We start from the raw sequence: 25,675 nt of genomic DNA, 5'->3' as shown, positions 1-25,675 counted from the left end.
CTAAGCCTAAGAAGGCCGTGATGTGCCTCAGGGAGAAAATATGTGTGTTAAATAAGCTTTGTTCAGGCATGAGTTACAGCGCTGTGTCTGTGTGTTCAATGTTATGGAATGAACACTATGGCACATCCAAAAGAAAGGACAAGGAAATTCTCTGATGTCTATGTCAGGCCACTCCAGAAAGTGCTAAGGTAGCATCTATAGCACATGATGAAGCTATGGAAAAGGGGCTACCTTTGTGGATTCGAAGATATCAACTGATTTTTAAAAACAAACAAACAAACAAACAACATAGTAGAAACCATTGTTGTGAGGCTGAAAGCCAAAGAAATCCACAGTCACATTGCCCAGAGTCAGGAAAATGTTACTCTTCTGGGCTAATTAATGCTGGCTCACATATTTCAAAAAGCAATACAGCATGAAAAATGTTAAACTTGCAGGAGGGGCAGGTTCTGCAGATCAAGAGGCTGTGGGAGAATTTTTTGAATACCTGCTAAGTGTTATACAGGGAAAGGATTAGAGGCAGAAGAACAGGTTTCTAATGCTGAAGAAACTGGCTTGTTTTACAAGGATATTGCGAATGAACCTATAGAACAAGTGGAGTTTTGGTTGATGAAAATGCTATGAACAAAAGCTCTCAGGAACCTAACCCTGTATTTCCCCCCTTGCAGCCCAGTATTGGCTAATTCAGCATTAGTGGTGACTTTATCAGAATTACTCTAAATACTGTGTGCTCCCAAATAGTTGACTGTATATGGATTGGAGAATCAAGAGGTGGGAGTAAGAGTAGCACCTCTGCTTGAATATTCAAGGACTCCCTCCAACATTTTTGTTACAATCTTCATAATCCTAGGCTCTCATGGTTTAGGAGTCAAAGACCCAAGGGATAAATTTTTCTGCCAGATACAATGATACTCTCTCAAATATCTTTAAGAGACTTTATCAGTCACTGCTATGTGTTTGTACTGTGGTGTGTTTGTGTGTGTGCAGGTGTGTGATGGACGGGGTCAAGAACACACAACCATTTGTTTCTCACCTCCCCTGAACTAGTTTCCATGCCCATTACTTGACTGTACTGAAAGTGCTTGTCAACTTCACCAGTGCCCTCTGCATTGCCAAATCCAACGAATGGGTCTCTGGCCTCAAATATCTCGAATTCTCAGTTGCTTTTGACTTAGTTGACCACTAACCACTTTTACAAACTCTTCTCTCCAGCTCTCTGATACCCTATCTTCGTTCTACTTTTTCTCCTATGTTATTAGCCTCTCTTTTTAAGTGTCCTCTGCTAAGTTCTCTTTCTCTGCTCAATTATTAACCTTTGACACCTGATCATCCTCAAAACTTGGTCCTGGGTCTTCTTCTCTTCACTATCTTCTATATTCAAATATTCTCATCCCCTCTGATATCTTCACATACAATTTATATGCCACAGCTCCCATTAATAGCTTCAGCTCAAATCTCTCCTCCTAACTCCATGGTCACATATTCAACTGCACACCTAACATCTCTACTTGACTACCTCATGGATATCTTTTAAGGTCCATATGAATTCCTGATCATCACGCCAAAGTGCTGGTTTCATCTCCAATTCCATTGCTGGTTCTCTCCTTATATTAACAAATAATAACACATTCATTCTGGAACCAGAATTAGAAACCTAGAAATTACTCTTGACTCTTCTATTTTGCTCATCTCTTGCCTCCAATTCAATCCTTCAGAAGATTCTACTTCTAAATATGCTTCAATGCCATTGACTTTTCTCCATATCTAGTATTCTGCTTGTCCACTTTCAGCTCTGGGTTCCCCACATTGGCAGGGCTCCAGGATATATATATTCTACACTGTGAATTTATGATGTAGGTGCAGTTATGCACCTGAGAAAATCCATAGGTGAAGACTAAACAATAAGAAGTACATAAAAAGAGGCTAAGGAGGGTTTTCTTCCCTCCTATGTCTTATCTCCAAATACCAATAATTGAAACTAATCTAATAAATCTAATATAATCCATTTAAATACACATGTCTTCTTTCAACATCTTTTATAACTTGTATGTGTGTGGCAGGGTGAGGGTAGGACATGGTCAACTGGAATTTTGACTTCCAAAAACAAAAACAAGAAAAAATCTCACAGGCTCAGAGAACATTGTTCTTATCATTCATGTTCTTCTTCTGAAAAACCAGCAGAGGGCGAACAAGATGGAAAAGAAAGCAACTGAAACCGACAAGGCTGACGAGATGTTTTTCATGCACTTGTCCAAGTTCACACAGAACCTAAGTGGCAAAAAAGAATCCTAACTTGAGGACTCAAAAAAGGAGCAAAGGCGGTTTGACTTAACAATGTATTCACAATGTCTGTAGATTTTAAAAGGAAGAAAATCAAAAGAAATAAATTATACTTTATTTCATAGGCCCTAGATTCAAAATGAAGACACATAGAAGTATTATGGAAAGAAAAGATAAGAATTTCATAAATCTTGATGTTAGGTAACTGTGAGAGTGTTCTATTAAAAATTGAAAATATATAATGTATGGTTTCTGCCCAATTTTGTTGCCTTATGGGTCTTCTGGGGGTACACACTATTTATATTATAATTTATATTATAATTCAATGTGTCAAAGATTAGTTACAGTGGTCTACCCTTATCCATGAAGGATATGTTCCAAGATCCCCAGTCAGATGCCAGAAACCATGGATAGTATAAAACCATATATATATTTTAAACTTGATCATACCTATGTACCTATGATCAAGTATAATTCATAAATTAGGCAAAGTAAGAGATTAACATCAACTAAATAAAACAGAATAATTATTACAATATACTGTAAGAAAAGTTATATGACTGATCTCTCTCCGGAAATATCTTGTTGTATGATACTCACTCTTCTTGTTGTGATGATATGAGATGATAAAGTGCCTGTGTGATGAGGTGAAGATGATAAAATGCCTGCGAGGGCTTGGGGACACAGCGTTAGGCCACTATTAACCTTCTGATATAATACATCTGACAATACATTGGAAGGAGGATCATCTGCTTCTGGGCTGAGGTTGACCTCAGGTAACTGAAATGGCAGAAAGTAAAGTTATGGATAAAGGGAGACTAATGCATATTCACCTATTAGATAAAAAATTTTGTTTTTAATTATAAAACCTAGTTTGGGCAAAAGTCTGGGGAAATTAACTGTCATGTACCATGTTGGCTAGAGTGTATAATGGTACAACTTTTGGAGAACAATTAGGCAAATCATATCCCTATGTGAACATCCCACATGAGTATTCTTATATACATATTTTTGCTAGTGTATCTTATAAGAGACGAGTATACATAAGAATGCTCATCACAGCATTCTTTGTACTAGTTAAACTTTAAAAATAACTTGAAACCATACCAAGGACATGATTGAGTAGGTTATGGACACAGTGCACTTGCTATGCACTAGTACTGTTCTTCATGCTTTACCTGTTTCAATTCATTTAATCCTTTTAAGAAAGCACTTTATTACAACACGTTTTATGATGAAGAAATGAAGACACAAAGAAGTGAAGTAATTTGGCCATATTCACACAGAACCTATGTGGCAAAAATAAATTGTAAACCCAATAGGTCTATGCTCTTAATCCCTGTACTCGACTGCTTCTCTTAAACTGTGCTGCTTTAAGAATGACAGTTTGTATTAAAAACCTAAACTGGAGCTCCCCCTAGGGAGCTATAAAGTCACTTAGAATGATCTTGAAGATCAAAACTAGGCAGAAGCTAGTTTTTTGTGGAACTGCAATTGATTGCCTAAAAATTCTTAGGTAGTGACTCTTCAGATCTAGATTGGGGTCAGCAATACAGAGTCACTTATTGGCCTAACAACCCCCTGAATCAACAATTTTATGTCAACTGCTGATTCCATACTAGATAGTTGGGGAGGTGTGTCCACATGTAAGTGTCAAATAATGCAAATAATATAATCCCAATCTGATTGGTTTAACTATGCAAGCCATGGAGCTTGATTCCTAAGTGTTATTGGAATTCCTTAATTAATGTAAATAAGTGATGAATATTCTACATTCATGAGCAGTCTTTTCTTTTTTCCTTTTCCGTCCATTAACTCGGCCATTGTGATGGTGGTGAGACTTGCCATTTTGAAAAGCTTTATTTGCTACAGCAGAAAAGATGGCTGCTTTGGAAAGTTGACCAGTAATGCGTGGCCCATGAAAGGGGTCATTTTTCAGAGCGGTAGCTCTGCAGGTGAAAGTCTGATCTGCCTTTTGGGGGGGTAGCCTTCTCAGTAGCACTCCTGTGTACTTATGTCTTATGTTTTGAGGTAAAATTGCTCTTTCACATTTTATAAATTCATCCCTTACTTTTCAGCCTTATCCTTGTATTATCCCAACACGCTCCTCCAATCTGGTTTTGTTTTGTCTTAGCTTCTCCCCAAACCTAATCTAACGACTCCTGGAGTATGGGAAAGAGAACCAACACTAATAGACATCTACTGAGTAACAGGCACTGTGTGAGGTGTTTTTCATACATTTGTCACTTCATTCTCCCAACAATACTTCAAGATAGATCCTATGACCCTCATTTTCCCAGTGAAAGAACAAGTTCCAAGAAGCTCAAGGCTAGCCTCAGGTCATGCCACATGCAAGTGACATAGCTGCGGTTTGACCCTGTATCCACTGGCCTCCATTCCGATAAGCCACGCTTCCTCACAAAATGTATTTCTATTTCTCATGTTTATATCATTAGCTCTCTGGATCTTTCCAGAGTGAATTCTTAGAATTTACAGAGCAATGAAGTCCAGCAGACAAATGTTAATCTAACCCCATGCTTTTTTCTAAGATCGTGTTTAGGGTCAAAATAGAAAGCTGAAAAGTTTTCCAAAGTTGAAGACTTTCCTAATACAAGGACTACGGCTTTATTCTCTTTTAGTAAGGGAATATTTATGTTACAAGATGGATTCTAAAACAAGAACATTAAAGAAAGAATGGAAGTGGCAATTGTGGCTCAAGGCAGAGGGAGGGGGTGCTGAAATCTCAGTTCCTTGCCTGGTACTTTTTTTTTAATAATAAATTTAATTTTTTTGGTGTTCAATTTGCCAACATACAGAATAACACCCAGTGCTCATCCCGTCAAGTGCCCCCCTCAGTGCCCGTCACCCATTCACCCCCACCCCCGCCCTCCTCCCCTTCCACCACCCCTAGTTCCTGTCCCAGAGTTAGGAGTCTTTATGTTCTGTCTCCCTTTCTGATATTTCCTACCCACTTCTCCCTTCCCTTCTATTCCCTTTCACTATTATTTATATTCCCCAAATGAATGAGAACATATAATTTTTGTCCTTCTCCGATTGACTTACTTCACTCAGCATAATACCCTCCAGTTCCATCCACTTGAAGCAAACGGTGGGTATTTGTCATTTCTAATAGCTGAGTAATATTCCATTGTATACATAAACCACATCTTCTTTATCCATTCATCTTTCGATGGACACCGAGGCTCCTTCCACAGTTTGCCTGGTACTTAACATTCCAGAAACTCTTGTTTTGATCAATCTTCCCCTCCCTTGGAACGTGAATGGTTTTTAACCTGCAGGTGGAACTCTGTTGATCTCAGGAAGGGAAGACCCACCAACACATCCTTAACCAGGATGTGATAATCTAAACAGAAGAAAATCAGGGCTCTGATGCTGACAATACTGCAACACTCACGCAGCCATATTTGCCTGAGTTCAGCACTTAAGACTGGGAAAGGAGCACTATGTATCCCAAATGTAATAGAAGTGTAGAGATGTGTTTTTTGGAAAGAAATTAATAGTTCTTTAAAATACAAGGCTCTCAGGGTAATCTAACTTTTCAAGTCCTTTTTTTTTTTAAGACTTTTATTATTTATTTGACAGAGAGAGAGGATAATCAAGGGTAGAGGGGAGGCAGTGGGCAGAGGGAGAACCAGGCTCCCCTATGAGCAGACAGCCAAATGTCGAGCTCCACGCCAGGACCCTGGGATCATTACCTGAGCTGAAGACAGACACTTAACTGACTGAGCCACCCAGGCGTCCCTAACTTTTCAAGTTCTAAACAAAATCCTTATGACCAATCATCCCAGTCAGGAGATTGCTGCTTGCAGCTTTAACATTAATGATGGGCTGAAGGATTCCCTAAGTCTCTGCTGGAATATGAGCTTAACAAAATACTCACAGTAATGGTGGCTAAAGAGACTGGATTTTTTTCAGTTCCAAGATCACATTATTTTCTTTGTCTTTTCCTTAAAAATAACTTCTATTGCCTTTGTTGTTGTTAATAGAGGTGATGCATGTCCACTGAGAAGAGTGAAAAATATCAAATAGGATAAAGACAAATACAAAAATTACATGAAGTACTGCTGCCTACAGATGAGCACTCAACATTTTGGTGTCATCTTTCTAGGTCAATGTGTCTGTAAATGCACTTGTAGGCTTTTGACTTACTTTTTAAAATTGGGATTATGCTGAGCATACTATTTTATTAGTAGCCTTTTTCACTTAATTTGCTGTGAACATCTTCTTATGCTAAGTACTCTCCTCTAACATTAAAATAATCAATGAAAAAATGGCAAAATGAAACTAAATGTTTCATTTTTATGATGTGAATGAACATCATCCATATGGGACCAAACCTCATCTGAGCACCATAATCTTGACTATATGAATCAAGTTAACTGAGCTATGTCTCATTTTACCAGCCTAAGGTACAAGATGAAATCGAATAACTCTTAATAGTCTAATTACATTTCTCTGAACCCCATCTCACCAGTTGAAGAATTTTTCTGCTCTTCAAGAGTCTTTTCTCCCATTATAATTGAAAGAACCCCAGGAATGCTTCAGGCAAGAGATTAGTCCTGGCTAGCACTGATTCGGATAATAAAAAGCAGAAAGCTTTGGGCACCTGGGTGGCTCAATGGTTGAACGTCTGCCTTTGGCTCAGGTCATGATCCCAGGGGCCTGGGATCCAGTTCTGCATCAGGCTCTCCATGAGGAGTCTGCTTCTGCCTATGTCTCTGCCTCTCTTTCTGTGTCTCTCATGGATAAGCAAATAAAATTTTTAAAAAGAGAGAGAGAGTTTTTTGTTTTAAAGCACAAAGCTTTGAATTATTTAAGGATTGCTAGCTGCTATAACAAATCCCCAAATTCAGTGGCTTAATACAAAATAAGGTTATTTCTCATTCACTTAAGAGTTCAAATATATGTCGGGAGGTAGATGGTGGGGAGCAGCTCTGCTTTTAGTCATCTTGGGCATTGATACACAGACAACAGAATGGAGAATGCATGGAGGAGCACACAAGAGATCCCCATGGGTCTATCACCATAATCCACCAGCCAGAAGTCATGACAAGGTTATAGCTCACTGCCAAGCAGGCTAGGAAATGTGGTCCGACTTATACACAGAAAGAAGAGAATATGAATCAATATCTGCCATCTTCTACTCTTGGCACCAAATACTCATTTGCAGTCTTTTTCCTACACCATGAAACACACCCACCAATCTCCCCAGGGTTGTTAGAAGAACGTGCCACCCAGAGACTTGCATGCAGCTCATACTCCAAAACTTTGTTCTGATGTACAGTTTTCCTTTCAGATTTAGGTGGGACTCTTTGTGATCTGGAGAGCTATAAATGAAAATATAAATTATCTCACCTCCTTTTCTCCCATAAACACACACAACATACAATGGTGAAACAGAGATATGCCAACCACACTGAAAGCTCCCACTTGGGAATGTGAAGAATGACAGACAGCTGTCAACTACTAACTCATGGCAGTGTTGATACTTAGTGGGCAGGCTTTGTAACAACACCTGCCCTAATAGTGGAAAAGTTTCTATGATTAGACCCAAGTCCACTAAATGGGAGGAATTTCCTTGTCCCTGTTCTCTACCTGGACTGGGCATCAGGGAAAATATCCTCTTGAATGACTGTAGCAATCATACCCATCACTTGCTGCCTTTGCAATCATGGCCAATCAAGGGATGTTTTCAAGTACCAGCCTCTTTCTAGGTGAAGTTCTTGGTGTGTTTGGACATGTAATTCCCTCAAAAAATGTAGCAAACTTCTGGTCCATTTCTTTCTCAAGATCTAATTCTCAAGACTCTTATTTGGCTTTCTTGCCTCCATGTTTCTCTAACCCCTACCCTCACTGATCTTTGCAACAGGGTTGAATCCCTAAATTCAGTTAAGAAGACATGAGCCTTTTTCTCTCAAAAAATTTTTCCATCTTATTTGCTACTGGAGTCTCAAGGCAACACGCTTTTCAACTTATGTCTTCCTTTGGCTGTCATCAAAGCTTTATTGACCTTGTTGTCAATGCTCAGATGGCCTGGACTATGATGCCTTTTTTATTCTTGTTTCATATAGACAGGCCCACTGGAATGGGGCATCTTTCCATAAGGATGTTTTCATTTATTTGGCCAAAATACTTGAAGTGCCTTCCATGTTCCAGGCACTGGGCACAGAGATAAATATGACACAGTGTCTGATTCTGGGATGTCCAAAACCACTTTGTTAAATTGAAAGCAGGCACAAGGATGGAATGGGAGCACAGGGAAGGAAAGACAGGTGCCTGGGAAGATCAGAAAAGGTCTTTCAGAGGAAGTGACATTGAAATTAAGCTTAAAAATTGAGTCAAGGTTTTCTAGAAGTTCACAGGGGCAAAGGCTTTTCCAGTCTGAACAAACAGTATGTACAAAGTACCAACAGTCAATTACAGGCAGCTTTTATCTTTCTCCTGACAATTGCTCAAAGCTCAGATTCTAAGTACTAAGTGCTCATAAATTCTTTTTTTGATGGGCAGTCTACCTCAACTCAATGTCTCCATTGGTTGTATCTAGTATCTTGGAGGCTTTCCTTATACTCTCCTGCATGTACACTTCTAGAATTTGGTTAAAAGTTCCAGCAGGGCCATAGACATTTATCCACACTTGACTGAAGAAGTGTCTTCCTAAATCTGGAAGGTCAGCCTGCTCCATCCTGCATCCATCAAGTAGGCCATTTTAGGAAGGAAGCATGTATAGTAGTGATACAGAAAGGGTACTTACTCAGATCAGTATAATCAGCCCTAAAAAATCATCAGAGGTGACTGATGTTAAGACCACATCGCCCTTCCAACCAGCATCCTGCTTTGGCTTTACCTATATCCACTCTTTTTTTTTTTAAGTTTATTAATTTTTTTAAAGTAACCCCTACTTCCAACATGAGGCTTGAACTCACAACGTCGAGATCAAGAGTTGCATGCCCCTTCAACTAAGCTAGCCAGGTGCCCTTACCTATGTCCACTGTTTCTAACAGATAATTTTTTTAAAGATTTTATTTATTTATTACTAAAGGCATAGAGAGAGAGGCAGAGACATAGGCAGAGGGAGAAGCAGGCTCCTTACAGGAACCTGATGAGGACTCCATCCCAGGACCCCAGGATCATGACCTGAGATGAAGGCAGATGCTCAACCACTGAGCCACCCAGATGCCCACCTATGTCTACTGTTAATGGTACAAAGTTGAGGATATCTCTTCCAAAATATTCTGTAAAATGCCTATTGCCTGGCAAGGAATATCTCACTTTGAGTTAGACTAAGTTAGTTTCCCCTTCAATGGAAGACATTTTGCTTATGTCTCTGCCTCTTCTTCTTTAATGGCAGCAAGAAGGGTGCTTTACAGCTCTTTTGAAAGAGAAAGAATCTGAAAGGGAAATAGGGTGAGGGGTCAAAAGGTATAAACTCCCAGGTATAAAATAAGTAGGTCCTGGGGATGTAATGTACAATATGATTACTCAAGTTAATAATACTGTATGGCATATCTGAAAGTCGCTAAGAGGGCACAATTTTATTTTATTATTATTATTTTTAAGATTTTATTTATTTATGATAGACATAGAGAGAGAGAGGCAGAGACGCAGGCAGAGGGAGAAGCAGGCTCCATGCCGGGAGCCCGACGCGGGACACGATCTCGGGACTCCAGGATCGCGCCCTGGGCCAAAGGCAGGCGCTAAACCGCTGAGCCACCCAGGGATCCCCCAAGGGCACAATTTTAAAGTCCTCATCAAAAATAAATAAATAAATAAATAAATAAATAAATAAATAAATAATCCTCATCACAAAAAAAGATTGGTAACTGTATATGGTGGTAGACCTTAACTAGACTTATTGCAGTGATCATTTCACAATATACACAAATTATTGACTCACTACATCGTACACCTGAAACTAATATAATGTGTATGTCAATTATACCTCAACAACAGCAACAAAAATGTTTTTAAAGAAAGAGAGAGAATCCTGCACATTGAGGACTATTTGCAATTCTTGCCAGAAACACATTTTTCTTCCAAACACCCCCTCTAGCTGGTGTGGGCTCAGGTTTGACTACTAGGCTTTCACTTTTGAATGTTTCAGATACACAGTACCCCACATATTTTTACCTATTTTTTTAAGTTGATTTATTTTCTTTTAGTAATCTCTACTCCCAACTTGGGGCTTGAATTCATGACCCAGATATCAAGAGTCACATGCTCTTCTGACTAAGCCAGCCAGGTGCCCCTATTTTTACCTACTTTTAATTTTTTTTATTTTTATTTGTTTTAAGATTTTATTTATTTATTTGTGAGAGACACAGAGAAAGAAGCAGAAACACAGGCAGAGGGAGAAGCAGGCTCCATGCAGAGAGCCTGACGTGGGACTCGATTCAGGGTCTCCAGGATCACGCCCTGGGCTGCAGGCGACGCCAAACTGCTGCGCCACCGGGGCTGCCCACCTTTACCTACTTTTAAGATGACAGAGGGATACTAGAGAGTCCATGCTTAACTAGCATTACCTAAGTGTTTTGAGCCAGGGAGTAACATGATCAGAAGGGATGTTAGCAAAATTGTTGTGGCTGTGATATGCAGGAGGTGGTATTTTCAATGGATCTGGGTAAATTCTTAGAAGGAAATAAATTATTGAGCTCAAGTAAATATCCTTTGTGCATGAAGAACAGAGATTACTTACCCCAGAAAAACAAAGACTTAATGAGAGGCCCAAGATCCCAGAGGTACAGGGAGAGTCTCAGGCAGGGCAGAGACCAGAGCCTCCCTTCTTCCCTTCTTTTATCTTCCAGAATCAATCTGCTTCCTTATTCCAAATTTCCAAGAGAGGAAGGAGAGTAGGCCAATTCACTTCTCCCACCAGGTCACCATATTTTAGGTTTCAGGCCAGCCAGTGGATGGCCCATCCTGTCAGGTTTCCTTCCCTGGACAACTAGCTATGGCCAGGTTGGCCCTGTGGTTCCCAACCCACAAGAGAAATGAGTGAGGGAGACATCCCAAAATACATCTAACGGGTATGAAGAGGAGACGAACAATTAGGAATTGTATCTGGACCCAGAATGCCTGCTTCCAGGGTTGACTCCACCCCTTACTAGCTGTGCAAGTCACTTTATTTGGTCTGTCCCTCAGTTTTTTAATTCTTAAAATGGGACATATACATGGTATCTCTTCCTAGGACTGTGGTAAAGATTAAAGGAGACAAAGCCAAAAAAGAAAAAAAAAGGCACTTGAATCTATGAAGGGCATATACTGAATATCCAGTGAGTGCTGCTATTATATTTTCCCCAGAAAAAGAGTACCCTTCCTGTTTTCTATTAGTACCATCTTCCTTTGTAAGTTTTTTACTTTATTGTGGATTCATTTGGGGCACCTGGCTGGCTCAGTTGGAAGAGCATGTGACTCTTGATCTTGGGGTCATGAGTTTGAGCCCCACATTGGGTGCAGGGATTAAACAATTTAAAAACTTAGAAAAGGAAAGACTGACTTTACTTATTATGGATTCATTTATTTATCTGATTCACCATTCTTGCGCATCCATTGCTACATAAAAATAATTTTTTCCTCCCCAATCTTGCCAGCATTTTTCCATCTTAAGCCCTTAGTCCTTCTCACTTGGATTGTTAGCTCTCTGGTCTCCTTGGCTCCTGCATACCGTAGCCAGATTAATTTTACATCCCTTCTGATCATGTTATTCCCCTGCTCAAAAGCCTTCTGTGTTTTCCTATTACTAGCCTAAAGTCCACAGTTTGAAACTTGACGCTTGGAACTTTCTACAGCTCAGAACTGATCTGCCATTGTAGATTTATTTCCCACAGCTGCGTCATATACAGACGAGACTCTGATTAACTGGACTGCTCTTGTTTCTGGGTCTATTGCAGCTCGTATTATATTCCCCAACCCGGGCCTTTGCTCATGCTGTCCCATCTACCTGAAATACCTCACCCTTCGCTCTCTGGACCAACAGCATCGGCATCACCTGGGAGCTTGGGAGAAATGTCATATCCAATGCCACACCTACTGAATCAGAATCTGCATTTTAATAAGATCCATAGGTGATTCATATACATGTATTTTTCTTATATGAGACAAAATATCTTGTAAATTTATTACTAGCTTGTAAATTATGGATTTAACCCACTCCATCCTCTTTCCTGTTTAAATTCTACCCTTGTCTCAGAGCCCATCTCAGATAATATTGCCTCATCCAACTGTCTTTGACTGCTAGAGCTGAAAATAATCTCTTTATTATCTGAATTCCTGTAGCTGATTTCTGAATTCTTTGAATTTCCCAAGACTAAATTCTTTATACCTGCTCGTGGCAATTAGCACATACTTTTGTTTTAGTATGAGCTAAGAATTTTGTGATTACTTTGTTATTGAGATATGACTGACAAATAATACTAGTTTCAACAAACAACTTGATGATTCATTATTTATATGTAGTGTGAAGTGTTCACCATAATAAATCTGGTTAAAATCTATCACTTCCTTTAGTTACAAATTTTTTCTTGTGATGAGAACTTTTAAGATCTACTCCTCAAGCAACGTTCAAATATACAGTATTATTAACTATGGTCTCCATGCTGCATGTTACATCCCTAGGGCTTATTTATTTTATTACTGGAAATTTATACATTTTGTGGGGTTTTTTTGTATATTTTTTATTGGAGTTCAATTTGCCAACATATAGCATAACAGACAGTGCTCATCCCGTCAAGTGCCCCCCTCAGTGCCCGTCACCCAGTCACCCCAACCCCCCATCCACCTCCCCTTCCACCACCCCTTGTCTGTTTCCCAGAGTTAGGTGTCTCTCATGTGCTGTCACCCTCACTGATATTTCCCACTTATTTTCTTTCCTTTCCCCTTTAATCCCTTTCACTATTTTTTATATTCCCCAAATAAATGAGACCATATAATGTTTGTCCTTCTCTGATTGACTTACTTCACTCAGCATAATACCCTCCAGTTCCATCCATGTGGAAGCAAATGGTGGGTATTTGTCGTTTCTAATGGCTGAGTAATATTCCATTGTATACATAGACCACATCCTCTTTATCCATTCATCTTTCGATGGACACCGAGGCTCCTTCCACAGTCTGGCTATTGTGGGCATTGCTGCTAGAAACGTTGGGATGCACGTGTCCTGCCATTTCACTGCATCTGTATCTTTGGGGTAAATCCCCAGCAGTGCAATTGCTGGGTCATGGGGTAGCTCTATTTTTAACTCTGAGGAACCTCCACACAGTTTTCCAGAGTGGCTGCACCAGTTCACATTCCCACCAACAGTGCAAGAGGGCTCCCCTTTCTCCACATCCTCTCCAACATTTGTTGTTTCCTGTCTTGTTAATTTTCACCATTCTCACTGGTGTGAGTGGGATCTCATTTGTATTTCCCTGATGGCCAGTGATACGGAGCATTTTCTCATGTGCTTGTTGACCCAATTTACCCATTTTGATCACTACTCCCATCCCAGCCTTAGGCCACTGTCAGTCTGTTCTCAGTATCTATCAGTTCAGTTTTTTTCTTTTTCTTTTTTTTAAATTCCACAAACAAGTGAGATCATACATCCCCCACCCACACACACACACAATGGAACATTATTCAGCCATAAAAAAAGACTGAACTCTGCCATTTTTGAGGTAGTCCACATGGGTGGACCATGAGAACATTATGCTAAGTGAGATAAGTCAGACAGAGAAAGACAAATACCATATGATCTCACTTGTATACACACAATAGAATATTTTATATATGTATACATATATATATTCTTTTCTTTATATATTTATCCTCAGTGGGCACAGATTGTTTCCATACCTTGGCTATTGTAAATAATGCTGCAATAAACTTGGAGTTGCACGTATTTTTTTTTTTTTTTTTAGTTAATGTCTTTATTTCCTTGGACAAATACTCAGAAGTGGAATTGCTGGGTCATATGGTAGTTCCATTTCTAATTTTTCAACGAACCTCCAAACTGTTTTCCACAGTGGCTGCACCATTTTGCATTCCCATCAATAGTGAATGAGGATATCATCTTCTTCACATTCTCAACAACATTTATTTCTTCTCTTTTTGATAACAGCCATTCTAACAAGTGTGAGGTGATTTCCCATTGTAGTTTTTTTTTTTTTTTTGAGCAATCTCTACATCCAACATAGGGCTCAAACTCACAACCCAGAATAAAAAATCGCGTGCTCTACTCACTGTGTTTCTGATTTGCATTTCCCTGATGATTAGTGATGTCAAGCTCCTTTTCGTGTACTTGTTGGTCAAATGTATGTCTTCTTTGGGAAAATGTCTATTCAGATTCTCTGCCTATTTTTAAAATGGATTGTTTCTGGTTTTGTTTTGCTACTGAATTGTGTAAATTCTTTATATATTCTGGATGTTAACCTCTTATGAGATATATGGATTGAAAATATTCTTTCCCATTCAATAGGCTGCCTTTTCATTTTTTTTATAATTTCCTTTGCTGTGCAGAAGCTTTTTAGTGTGATGTAGTCCTGCCTGTTTATTTTTGCTTTTGTTGCCTTTGCTTTTGATGTTAGATCCAAAAAATCATTGCCAAGCCCAATGTCAAAGAACTAACCAACTATAATTTCTTCCAGGACTTTTATGGTTTCAGGCCTTGCATTCAAGTCTTTAATCCATTTTGAGTTAGTTTTTGTGTTTGGTATAAGATAGAGGTCCAGTTTCATTCTTTTACATGTGACTGTCCAGTTTTCCCAACACTATTTACCGAAAAGATAATCCTTTTCCTATATATATTCTTGGCTCCTTTGTCATAAATCAATCGACCATATACGCATGATTTACTTCTGGGCACTCTGCTGCTCCACTGATCTGTGTGTCTGTTTTTATGCTGGTACTGCACTGTTTTGAACACTATAGCTTTGCAGTGTACTTTGAAATCAGGGAGACTGAGCCTCCAGCTTTGTACTTTTTTCTCAAGATAACTTTGATTAGTCAGAGTCTTTTGCAGTTTCATACAAATTTTAGGATTATTTGTTCCATTTCTGTGAAAAATGCCATTGGGATTTTGATAGGGATTTCATTGAATCTGTAGCATAGACATTTTAACAATCTTAATTCTTCTAGTCCACAAGCATGAATATCTTTCCATTTATTTGTGTCTTCTTCCATTTCTTTCATCAGTGTTTTATAGTTTTCAGTGTATAGGTCTTTTACCTCCCTGGGTAAATATATTTCTAGGTATTTTATTCTTTTTTGATGCAATTATAAATGGAATTGTTTTCTTAATTTATCATTCTAATAGTTTGTTATTAGCATTTAGAAATGAAACTTATTTTTTATATTGATTTTGTATCCTGCAACTATACTACATTTCTTTATTCTAACAGTTTTTTGGTAGAATCTTTAGGGTGATACAATATTTCATCTGCAAATATGCAAGTTTGACTTCTTCCTTTCTAATTTGCATAACTTTTACTTCCTTTTCTTGTCTACTTTCTGTACCTAGGACTTCCAATGCCACGTGTAATAAATGTCAGGAGTGAACATCCTTGTCTGAACAAGGAGGGAAGCCCCAGTGGCTTAGCGGTTTAGTGCCACCTTCAGCCCAGCGTGTGATCCTGGAGACCTGGGATCAAGTTCCACATTGGACTCCCTGCATGGAGCCTGCTTCTCCCTCTGCCTGTGTCTCTGCCTCTCTGTGTGTGTGTCTCTCATGAATAAATAAATACAATTTTTTTTAAAAGAAAGAAAGAAAGAAAGAAGAAAGAAAGAAAGAAAGAAAGAAAGAAAGAAAGAAAGAAAGAAGAAAGAAAGAAGAAAGAAAGAAAGAAAAAAGAAAAAAGAAAGAAAGAAAGAGAAAGAAAGAAATAAGAAAGAAAGAAAGAAAGAAAGAAAGAAAGAAAGAAAGAAAGAAAGAAAGAAAGAAAGAAAGAAAGAAAGAAAGAAAGAAAGAAAGAAAGAAAGAAAGAAAGAAGAAGAAAGAAGAAAGAAAGAAAAGAAAGAAAGTTTGATAGAATTCACAGTGAAACTGTCTGGTCCTGGACTTTTGTTTGTTTTGAGGTAATTGATTACTGATTCAATCTCCTTACTTGCAATCAGTCTGTTCAGATTTTCTATTTCTTCATGATTCAGTCTTGATAGCTTGTTTATCTCTAGAAATTTATTCATTTCTTCTAGATTGTTAAATTCATTGGCTATAATTGTTCATGATTATCTCTTATGATCCTTTGTATTTCCCTGATAACAGTAGAAACATCTAGCCTTTGATTCCCGATTTTATTTGTGTCCTCTCTTTTTCTCTTGGTGAGTCTAGCTAAACCTATGTCAATTTCATCATTTCAAATAATTAGCTGCTGTTAGCTTCACTGGTCTTTTCTATTTTCTTTTTAGTTTCTCTTTCATTTATCACCACTCTGCTTTTTTTATTTCCTTCCTTCTACTAATTTTGGGCTTCATTTCTTCTTCTTTTTTCTAGTTTTTTGAGGTGTAAAGTTTGGTTTTTCTTTGAAATTTTTCTTGTGTATTGATATAGGCATTTATCACTATGAACTTCTCTGCTTCTTCTGTGTCCCATACAGTTTGATATGTTGCATTTCTGTTTTCATTTGTCTCAAGGTATTTTTTTTATTTCTCTTGATTTCTTCTTTCATCCATTGATTGCTCAATAACATGTTATTTAATCTCCACAGATTTTTTGAGTTTTCCAGTTTTTTTTCTTGAATTAATTTCTAGTTTCATATATTATGTTTAAAGAAGATGTTTGGTATGATTTCAATTTTCTTAAATTCATGAAGATTTATTTTGTGGCCTAACATACAATTTATCTTGAAGAATGTTTTGTGTGCATTTGAGAATATGTATTTTGGTACTCTTGGATAGGATGTTCTGTAAATACCTGTTGGGTCCATCTGGTCTAACATGTCTTTTAAGGCCAATGTTTTCTTATTGATTTTTCTGTCTGGATAATAGATTATTGGTGTGAGTGGGGTATTAATGTCTCCTACTAATATTGCATTAGTGTCAATTTCCCTCTTTAGCTTTGTTAATACATGAATAGACAGCAATACGATAATAGTATGTGACTTGAAGAATATTTTAATGGGATTTCAATTATATACAAAAGTAGACAGATAAATACAATAAGCCTCCCTTTATGCATGATTTAACTTCAACAATGATTAACATTTTGCCTATCTCATCTACACACACATTTTTTCCATAGTACTTAAATTCCATAGTACAGCATCTTACTTATTAATATTTTATTAGTATCTCTAGAAGATACGATGTTCTTAAATACCTAACGACAATACCCTTATCACACACACACAATAATACTTTTTAAAAATCCTTCCTTAGTAAAATTCTGTTTCTTGTTCAAATTTCCCCATTGTCTCAGAAACATTTTTTACAGTTGTCTTATTGAAATCAGTACGCAAGCAACATCTACTCATTAAAATTGGTTTTGTATATTTCCCATGCCACTTCTTTGTTGAACAAACTAAACATATACATATATATATAAATATATATGTTTTACATATATGTTTTTAATATGTTTTTACAAGTCACTCTGGCTAGGGGCACCTGGATGGCTCAGTTGGCTAAGCATCTGACTTCGGCTCAGGTCATGATCTCAGGGTCTTGGGATCAAGGCTGGTATCGGTCTCCCTGCTCAGTGGGAAATATGTTTGTTTCTCTCCCTTTACCCCTCCCCCTGCTTTTGTGTGCTCTCTCTCTCTCTAACAAATAAAATCTTTAAAACTAAAAATATCACTCTGGCTAAACGAACTGTGGCATATTCCTACAATAGAGTATTATTCAGCCCTAAAAAGGAGGGAAATTCTGGCATACAGTATGACATTAAGCTAAGTGAAATAAACTAGTCAAGGAAGGACAAATACCATATGGTTCCACTCTCATGGAGTGCACTGAGTAATCAGATTCATAGAGAGAGAAAGTAGAATGGTGATTGCCAGGGACTGGAAGGAGGGAGGAGAGGGTTGTTTCTGTTGATGGGTATAAAGTTTCAGTTCTGCAAGATAGAAGTCTGGTGACTGGTTGCACAAAGATGTGAATGTACTTAACACTACTGAACTGCACACCTAAAAATGGTTATGATGGTACATTTTTAGGTTATGTGTATCTTATCACACATTAAAAACATTTTTAAATCACTGCTATGTGGAGAACGGTTTGTTGCCAAGTCCAAGTAGAAGCAGGCTGACCAGCTGGAAGGGTATTTCAGGGGCCGGGGAGATGACAGTGACTTGGATTTTGGTGATTACGGTGGAAGCAATTGAAAAAAGATCAGATTTGGGGTCCATTTAAAAAGGAGAAACAGAGGTGCTTGGGTGGCTCAGTCAGTTAAGCATTGGACTCTCAATTTTGGCTCAGGTCCTGGTCTCAAGATCGTGAGATCAAGCCCCGGTGTCGGGCTCTGTGCTCAGTGGGGAGCCTGCTGGAGGATTCTCTCCCTCTGCCCACTCCCCACCCTCTGCTTCTCTCTCTCTCTCAAATAAATAAATGAATACGTAAATCTTTTAGAAAATAAATAAATAAAAGATAGAAAGAGGAGTACCTGTTGGCAAATTAGATTTTGAGTGTAAAGGAATGAAAAGTGACTGAGGACTCCTAGGATTTTGGCCTGATGAACTGAGTTACTGGCAGTGCCATTTAGTCCAGTGAGGAGTCCTGAGGGAGGAGCCAGCTACCAGGTGGCAGGCTGATTACATTGGACCTTTTCCATGAGGGAAGGGAGCTCGGTTGTTCTCTTTGGAACAGGCCCTTATTCTGGATTTGGATTTGGTTTCTCTGGCTGTCGTTATGCTGCTGCCAGCACACTCTCCCTAGACCTGCTGAGTGGCAGGCCTCTCAACACAGTATGACTTCTGACCAAGGAACTCATTTTACAGGGAAAAGGTAAGCCATGGGCAAATGCCCATGAGAGTCCCTGATCTTATTATGTATCAGAACACCAGAAGCAGGTGGCTCGTGGAGCAGGAATGGTCTATTGGCAGCCAGTTCCTATGCCAGCTGGAGAAACACCTTGCCGTGATGCAGCATATGGTCTTGCTGGCATTGCTGTCTCTCCGCAGCCAGGATACACTTGGCCAAGACTCCGAGGGTGATAGTAGTGGTTCAGGGGACTTCTCAAGATCATACCTCTGGACTTCACCAAAACCATTTGCCTTCTTTACTCAAGTTTTTGTCTGGGAGGTTTAGGTACCTGGAGAGAAACATTTTCACCTTGGAGTCACAGCCTCCCAAAAATGACTGGCTGGAATATTCAGTTAGCCAAGTTAGTGAACATTAAACCAGATCTGATTTTACAATAGTCCCCCCATTATCCATGGGGGACACATTCCAAAACACCCCGGGGGTGCCCGAAACCCTGTATATACTCTGTTTTTTTTTCTACACATAAATACCTATGATAAAGATTAATTTGTAAATTAGGCACAGCTAAGAGACCAACAACTAATAATAAAATAGAACAATTATAACAATATACAATAATAATAGTTATTGTGAATGCGGTCTCTCTCTTGCTCTCAAGATATTTTTTTAAACTGAAGTACAGTTGACATATATTAGTTTCAGATGCACAACATAGTGATTTGACAGTCATACACATTACAAAATCTTCACCATAAGAGTAGTTACCATACAGTTATTACAATATTATGATTATATTCCCTATGCTGTACTTTCCATCTCTGTGACTTGTTTATCAGATAAATAAGTTTGTTTCTCTTCATCTTCTTCATCTGTTCTATCTACCCCTGCCACACCCCTCATCTCCAGCAGCTACCGGTTTATTCTCTGTGGTTATCAGTCTGTTTCTGGCTTTTACTGTTGTTTTGTTGTTTTATAGTATGCATGTAAGTGAAATTATACAGTATTTGTTTTTCTCTGTCTGACTTATTTCACTTAGCGAAATCCTCTCATCCACCATGTTGCTGCCAATGGTAAGATTTCTTTTTTTTTTTAAGATTTTATTTTTATTTACTCATGAGAAGCACAGAAAGAGAGACAGGGACAGAGGGAGAAGCAGGCTCCCTGTGGGGAGCCCAATGTGGGACTTGATCCCAGGACCCCTGGGATCACCACCTGAGCTGAAAGCAAACGCTCAACCACTGAGCCACCCAAGTGCCTCAAATGGCAAGATTTCATTCTCTTCTCTCAAACCATCTTACTGTACTGTACTCACCCTTCTTGTGATGACGTGAGATGTTAAAATGCCTACCTGCTGAAATGAAGCGAGAGTGAGTGACATGGGCATTGTGACGTAGCGTTTTCTCTTAATGGACCCTCTGATCACACATTGGAAGGATGATCATCTGCTTCCGGGCCACAGGTGACCAAGGGTCACTGAAATAACAGAAATGGAACTGCCGATAAGGAGGCCAGTGTCTGTCCAAAAGTACTGTGGTGTTCCTACCTTGCATATCACAGAGCTCTGCGCACCCACCGTGTGTCACGGTCACTTCTGGGTCTCAGCTTCTTCCATCAACTCCTCAGAGCCTGAACTTCCACGATGTCCATGGGCAAGTCTTCGGGCTGCCCTGCTCTTCCCAGCCCCCTGCTGCAGTTTGACGACCACTGCCCCTGCCCGGGATCGCCAGCATCTCTGCCAACTGCCTTTAACAGAACACCCCGTCAGCTCCAGAGAGATGCTGGGGCCCACTCTCACGCTGTCCCCTGGGCCACGGTCTCCCAAAGTCTCAAAAACAGACACTTTCGTTTTTTCCTTTTGTTTCTTACCTGAGAACAACAACCAGACCTTTAATGAACATGTTTTTCCTTAGGAATTCGCATTGTCTTCATTCACGTAAAGCCAAGACTCGCCCGCCACTCACACCCCAAATCAAGAAAAATGCCACTCACCTGAATGCACAACGCACGTGACTAAGACACAACACTTCTCATCGGCCTTCCAGTTCATGATGACACCCCAGGTTCTCAGAGAGTAACAGGTACTCCTGTTGTTAGTGAGAAAGGGCCTATTCTAGCAAACATCCTAAAATGAACAAAGTGGGTACCAATTACTCAGATCTTAAACTCAGGTGCATAAGAAATGTAACTTTTTATTTTATTTTATTTTTTAAAGATTTTATTTATTTATTCTTGAGAGAGGGAGGCAGACACAGGCAGAGGGAGAAGCAGGGTCTCTGCGGGGACCCCGATGTAGTAATGGATCCCAGGACCTCGGGATCACATCCTGAGCCAAAGGCAGATGATAATCCAGGCGCTCAACCACTGAGCCATCCAGGCACCCTATTTTGCTGTCCTTTGGTTCTCTGTGCTGTGTGCTCCTTGCTGACAGACACGCAGGGAAATGCTCTGCTGCCCTGCAGCCCCAACCTTAGCTCCCTCCCAACACTGATGTGGCCTCAGGCCCCTGGGGCCAGGCACCCTTTGGTGATTCTGTCCTCTCATGCTCCCAAGCCACACTGTATGGGCGCTCCCGAGGCCAGGCATTCTCTAACCCCATTGCCTCTCTCCGATCTCCTCACTTATCTAGGGGTTATTGTTAACCAGTTTGCAGTGTGGACCTGAGTAGCTGCCTTTCTTTAAAGGGAGCATGTGATGCCGGGGGATTGTTCACCTGCCTGCTGGGCCAAGCCTTCTTCCTCTCCTCATTTCCCTCTGGGCCTCAGCCAGGGAAGGGGGGCCAGTTGAGCCTAGACTCTTGCCACTTACAGGGTCCCTTCCAGTTTGGAGAAGTCCCATACCCTTCTTAGCTTTTATGTGACAGTCCACTGCCAAACGTTCTATTCCTCACAGACAAGATCAGGAGAAGCAGGAAGGCATTTGTTCTTCCAGAAAACTTTTAAAGGTTGTCTCAAAGGCAAAACAAAACAAAAATCGCATCCCTTTTAGGAAGGAGGATGCTTTCTTGCTGTGGCACTGGAAACTGGGATCCTCCTCCAAAGCGCAGCTGGTTTGCAGTGGTTTCAGGAACCTCAAGGCACGTTAAGGGGATGTGGGTGTGCCTGCAGCCCGGGGTCCTCTACCTGGGTGGTCCAAGCTGGGGTCTGCAACAGTGCTGCAGATTTTTTTTTCTTCAAATGCAGTTTCATCTTGACCCATTGATATACTTCTAGAACCACAACAATTTCTAAGAAGCTTGCCTCCGCTCTGCATACCAATTTTCTCATGTCCCAGAGTGACCTGCCCCAGATTCCATTATACAGTTTGTCATCAGTCTGCAGGGCCAACGTATCCTTTGACCTTGGGCAATAGTTTAATTTCTCTGTGACTCCATTTTCCGCTATAAAATGGGACAAATGATAATATCTATGGCATAGTAACATGTGAAGTCCTTAGAACCAACCATAGTAAACAGTCAATATATATTACTATCATCATTATTATAGCTCTCTTCACTATTGTTACTATTATAAATCCCATGTGAATCCCTACATGCAGCAGAGATAAATCTTAGGCCACAACTCAGATAGGTAAAAAATGTAATTCGCTTTATTATTCTCCAAGTCTGTTTGGTTTCTATTTTGTGTGCCCATTCCCTGGGGTGGCAGAAACTTCATTCCAGTTAACTCGGAGTCTCCTTCTCTCTAGGGTTGTGTATAATTTGGGGATCTACCTCATAGGCCAGTGATGCATCCAGGTGCCTCCAGAGGAACTGACTCTCTAGAGAACCCAACTTAGATGCTGTTCCTACTTCCTGGGGAGCATGGGAGCAGAGAACACCCCTAGAAGAAGCCAACTTTCTTTATAAGTTCAGAGGGAATTACAGGAGGGGGGATGTGGGAAGGTAAATTTTTAGAATCCTATCTGATGTTTTCTTCATTACTGCTGATTTATTTTTACTCTATGGCCCCTTACCAGTCAAAGTAGACTGTGAGGCATCCGTTTGTACATCCCAGGGAGGTGTTATTACATCAGAGAAGCAGAGGAATGCTTTTTGGAGGTTCAGACATCTGGACATTTCTGTGACAAAAGTCTGGCCTTGAAAGAGTCACAGCATTAATTTTAGGCCATAAACACTATGTTGGAAAGAATTTGAGGTGATGGTAAAAGTCAGGTCTTGTAAGCCAAAATGAGCTACAGATTCTCTCTGTTGGAAGAGAGGAGAGTTAGTAAGGAAACAGGTAAATTAAATTCTGTGTGGGTAGGGTGAGCATCCAAACTGGTTCACTTTTGAAAGTGAAAAGAAATGCTATGAATACACTTGCTCCCCATATCCGGGGACACATTCCAAGACCCTTAGCAGATGCCTAAAACTGTGGATAGCACCAAAACTTTATATATATATATAATATATATATATTATACTATACTTTTACTTTTATAAAGTAAAAGTATACTATATATACTATAGTATATATAGTATACTATATAGTATACTATACTATACTTTATACTATATATATATACTATACTATACTTTATATATATATAATATATATATTATACTATACTTTTTCCTATATATACATATCTATGATGAAGTTTAATTTATAAAGTAGATAAATAAGAGATTAACAATAACAGGTAACAATAAAACAGAACAATTATAATAACATTCTGTAATCAAAGTTATGTGAATGTGGTTTCTCTGACTCTCTCTGTCTGAAAATTTCTATTGTACTGTACTTACCCTTCTTCTTGTGATGAGATGAGATGCTAAAATGTCTACATGACGAGATGAAGTGAGGTGAATGATGTAGGATAGCGTTAGGCCACTATTGACCTTCTGATGGTAGGTTAGGAGAAGGATCATCGGCTTCTGGGCCACAGTGGACCAAGAGTAATTGAAACCAGGGAAAGTGAAACCACAGATAAATGGGGAACTATTGAATTATGCTGAGATCACAGATACAAATCAGGACCGTCTCAGGCAAAGCAGCCCAGACATATGTTCACCCTACGTAGGACTCCCACTCCCTACCCCCATACTAAGCCCAGGGCCCAAATGGAGATGAGGGTTTCTAGAAACCATATATTTGCTTGGGGAATCTGGAAGGAGAGCTTCTTTTCCTCTTTGCTTATGAGAAAGCTCCCAGGGATACCATCTAGCATGGCTACAATGCATGACTGCCCAGACAGGGTAGACAAAGCCTGGTACGGTTCTCCATGCACCAACGTGACAAGGAAGCACAGCTACTTGTTTTCTCTGCCTCAAAGTGGTCAGTCATAGCTGAGAAAGAGCCAGGTCTGGCAAGGCCATGGGGCCGAGGGTCAGATGGGAAGGGAGTATCCCAGCTAGGTCCCAGAGTAAAGAACAAGAGACATACCTGCCCTCAGGCCACTCCCACAAAGCTCAGCCTTCTACCACAAGCCAGCGACCAATCCTGGGAAGTGAGAGGCGGACTCCCCACTAACGAAGTAACACATAGAATGCACAGAGATCCCCCTGATTTGACTGAGACTTCATTTCAAGTGCCAGGGAGAACAGGGACTTGATACGGGAATAACATGGCTGTGAATATGGTGATATAATCTTGCACATCTGAGTGTGGCCTGAAACTCACACTCACTTTTCAATGACACAGAGAACCCAAAAATTAGAATGACAATCCTAAAGGCAGAAGTCTTGCAACTTTTATGTAAAAGTCCCTCTTCTAAAAAATATTGGCTTAGAGTCTAGTCTTCTAGGGCATTCTGTTATATAAACACGGGTATCTACACACAAGAAAGTTCTGGCCTTTGGGGGAGGCTGTTTGATAGAATATACAAAAAAGCAAAACAAAAAATGCACTTAACCTTCAGCCCAGAGTTTTATTTCTCAGCATCTTAGGAAAATAGTTGCCCACGTTGTACACTAGAAGGAATATGAAAGGATTTTCAGGGTTGTGTTGTCTATGAGAGTGAAAAACTGGAAATACCCTTAATATCAGTCAGGAGGGGAGTGGTTAAAGAAACAACTGCATCTCCACACTACTGAGCAGCAAGTGCATTAGGTTTCTTAACATTCTGAAGTGGAAAAGTCTTCAAGACAGAAATTGAAAAAGTAAGATATGGAACAATACATACAGTGTGGTATTACTTATGTAAATACACCTCACACACATCTACACAATAGTCTATAAATTTGATGTAAATAAATATAAGAAATAAAGATCTGGAAAGATACTCACCAAATTGAAAGCAATGGTTAGCTCTGAAGCAAGGACTACAATTGGGAAATTGAAGGCTAAGGTAGATGTTTTCACTTTTTCACTTGATTGGGGACAGTTCAAATTTTTTACAGCAAGAATACATTCAGGTAGTGTAACCCATTCTTTTAAATTGCCTCTTTGAAGCAGCCAGGAAACAGACAGTACAAATGAGGATAATTTGAGGAGAGTTTAATTAAGGGACAATTTGTAAAGTTACAGGTAGGGTTCAAGAGAACTACTTAGGAGAGCAAAGTGGAAACAAG

At 39.6% G+C, this 25,675-nt stretch overlaps 2 long non-coding RNA genes across 2 annotated transcripts; both read right to left on the bottom strand.

The window, feature by feature from the left end:
* Positions 1–2,037: 2,037 nt before the first annotated feature.
* LOC140632888 (uncharacterized) lies at positions 2,038–6,304 on the bottom strand. The gene is made up of 4 exons (XR_012030543.1): positions 6,182–6,304; positions 5,344–5,573; positions 2,881–3,060; positions 2,038–2,268 (listed from the first exon to the last, which is right to left on the bottom strand). It is a non-coding gene; the product is annotated as an uncharacterized lncRNA (long non-coding RNA).
* An 11,307-nt stretch (positions 6,305–17,611) lies between these two features.
* LOC140633263 (uncharacterized) lies at positions 17,612–24,681 on the bottom strand. The gene is made up of 4 exons (XR_012030901.1): positions 23,908–24,681; positions 20,759–20,963; positions 20,534–20,658; positions 17,612–19,513 (listed from the first exon to the last, which is right to left on the bottom strand). It is a non-coding gene; the product is annotated as an uncharacterized lncRNA (long non-coding RNA).
* Between the last annotated feature and the right edge of the window lie 994 nt (positions 24,682–25,675).

The sequence above is a fragment of the Canis lupus genome, chromosome 5 (assembly GCF_048164855.1).
Source record: "Canis lupus baileyi chromosome 5, mCanLup2.hap1, whole genome shotgun sequence".
In the NCBI taxonomy this organism is placed as follows: domain Eukaryota; kingdom Metazoa; phylum Chordata; class Mammalia; order Carnivora; family Canidae; genus Canis; species Canis lupus.
The sequence above is the reverse complement of the archived record's forward strand: the minus strand, read 5'-3'. Positions and strand labels throughout refer to the sequence as shown.